Source organism: Mandrillus leucophaeus, unplaced genomic scaffold, assembly GCF_000951045.1.
Source record: "Mandrillus leucophaeus isolate KB7577 unplaced genomic scaffold, Mleu.le_1.0 Scaffold1909, whole genome shotgun sequence".
NCBI classification, from domain to species: Eukaryota; Metazoa; Chordata; class Mammalia; order Primates; family Cercopithecidae; genus Mandrillus; species Mandrillus leucophaeus.
In genome coordinates, this window is record NW_012101931.1 from 29,143 (window position 1) to 31,603 (window position 2,461).

The 2,461-nt window shown below is 48.4% G+C and overlaps 1 pseudogene across 1 annotated transcript in view; it reads right to left on the reverse strand.

Annotated features, from left to right (window-relative positions):
• LOC105538385 overlaps nucleotides 1–2,461 on the reverse strand; it is a 28,877-nt pseudogene that overhangs the window by 17,426 nt on the left and 8,990 nt on the right. Inside the window, exons 4-7 of the transcript XR_001005892.1 lie at nucleotides 1,789–1,859; nucleotides 1,638–1,689; nucleotides 1,210–1,344; nucleotides 683–738 (exon numbers count right to left, since the gene is read on the reverse strand). The product of XR_001005892.1 is annotated as a dehydrogenase/reductase SDR family member 4-like (transcript). The remainder of the gene's footprint in view (nucleotides 1–682; nucleotides 739–1,209; nucleotides 1,345–1,637; nucleotides 1,690–1,788; nucleotides 1,860–2,461) is intronic.

Consider the following 2,461-nt stretch of genomic DNA (forward strand, 5'->3'; position numbering starts at 1 on the left):
TGTCTTATTAATGAGTTATAAACCAGGCCTGTAGCTGATGCCTGACATCAGAATGGCTTTGGGAAAATTTGGGATGTCTGGACCGGTACAGAGTTAGGCATCGCTGGCATTTGTCCTTGAGGGACAAGATGGAGGAAGTAGATAGTGCCCTGAAGCCAGAAGGTAAAGAGAGGCAGGGAACTGAGAGGAAAGTGAGCCCAACAAAGGTGCTTGAACGGTTCACCCAGCTCACTGGGGAAGAAAGTAACTCCTTAGGCAAGGGGAGTTTGGGGCTTAGTAAAGCTCTTCATTCTTTTTATTTGGATTGTAAATCATCAACCTGAGTTTGTAAACATGTGTCATTATTCAAAGGAACTAAAAATGCATGGTTTTGGTTTTGGTCCCTGGTCTCCATGGATGCTCAGAGGTGGAGGCAATCCCCCAGATGGAGAGAAGACTCAGGGCTTCTCCCAGAGCTCTGCACTGCTGAAACCCTGACATCTCTGGGTTTACCTTTTGAAAGGGAAGCTGACTTCTTGCTCAGGCCACTGCAGTGATAGTGTTTATGAATTTGTGGTCTGTGAGGCAGAGGAGAGCCTGCCTGTGTTATCTGTGGGACTGAGACAGCGGGCTGTGGGCTGCTAGGGACCAGACCTTTCCATCTTCATGCCTCTTAGGGCCCTTGATCCCATGACAGTTTTACCTTCTTATCTGCAGGGTTTCTTTCATTCTTTCCTCTTTTTCCTTGTCCATCCAGAGCTGCAGGAAGAAGGGAAATCTCTTTATGTTTAAGAAGAGGAAAGTGAGGAACAAAAAAGAAAGAAACTGCCCGTCCTCATGGCAACAGAAAGTAAGTATGGAGAGACTTCCCTCTTTCACTTCCTATTTCTTTTTCTAGCTCCCAGCTCTCCCCACTGCCCTCATCTGTTTCATTTGTTTCAGGTTCTAGTGATGCATTTTGCTGCATCTCTCCAATTCTCATCCATGTAAGGAGAGAGGAAGCAGTGTGAGTAGAGTCTGAATACCTCAGTCTCCACCCTATGCCTTAGGAATGGTGTGACTGAAGTCTGGCTTGGATAGGGCAGCTGGTACAGAGAGGGAATATGGAAAAGCCAAGGGAAGGAGAACGGAGTGGTTGAGAGTTCAGGAATCAGATACTGGGCTTCCCCGTCCAAGAAGATGGATGCCTTTCAAGGGGTTCCAGTGGGATGCAGAGCTCTCCTTCCTCACCATCCTGCTGAAGCTGGTCTTGATAAGTCCAGGTGCTAGGCAGTTCACCCTAATGTTCCTTGGGGCCAGTTCTATGGCCAGGGTCTTGGTGAGGCCCAGCAAAGCTGTTTTACTGACATTGTAAGGAAGGAAGCCCTGGAGATAGAAAACAATGGGTTAGACTCATAATTTCCAGGTCACTCTTCGTTCTAATAACTAGACATAAAGGGCAGTGCTCAGTAGGGATCTCCTGTAATGGAGGGGCACAGTTAGGAAACTGTCTTGTGGCTAAACCTCCCTTATGTTATGGTTTGTGGAGGCAAGGCATCTATTTTGTGGGCAGGGACTTGGTGGTGTGATTCTAAAAGGGTCACAAACTTCTTTGGGTAACAGGTAGGGTGGAAAGATGTACAGGATGGGATGGAAGGGGCAGTCAAAAGGATTCTTACAGGAGATGGACTGAAGGCTGCTATGGAGGCCACGATCACCAGTGAGCCGCCTCTGGAAAAAGAGGAGAGCTGACAGTCTTCCCATTATGGACCATTGCCCTCAGCCCGTGTGGGGTCCCATCTCACCCAGGCTCTCCCTCACTCTCTGTACCCTCGTTTCTCCATTTCTGGCACCACTGCCTTTGTCATCAGGGCTGGGGCCTTCACATTAATGTCCAGAGTCTGAAGCCAAGAGAAGAAGGGGAAACAGCATGAGTGAAGAGCACTGGAGGAGGCATGGCAATGAGGAGTTAGAGTGGGTTCCTAGGATGTTTGTCAGAGCTGACGAAGATCTTAGGATGATTCACCTGCATCTTGCACATGAAGAAACTGAGGTTCAGGGAGAAGTAGCTCTCACCAGCTGCTCAGCTAGATAATGATACATTAGGTTCAGGTGAGAAAAAATGGAACCTGATTCATCTTGTTTCGTGACCAGCCAAGTATGATTTGGCCCAGAAGGGGCCTAAATCCTCAGGGCTCCTTTGGATTTGAGCTGCGTTTTCTGTGTTTCTTCAAAGTAGGGAAAGCCTGCAATTGTCAGCCTCCTGGACCTGTCTTAGAGTGGGCCATAGTTCTCAGGGAAAATGTGGCCTGACCTTGGATTCCTGGGGTTGTTCTAGCACTTTTCTGGCTTCTGTGCTTAGGGAGTGAGATGTTCTGGGCCCTCTAGGATGGACTGCCTGCCTAGACCTGATTAGAAAGTGGGATCATGAGGAGGCACCTTCTGGGGAAGCTGGGGGACAGGCTACAATCAGAATCCCCACATCCATAATCTAAAACAAATG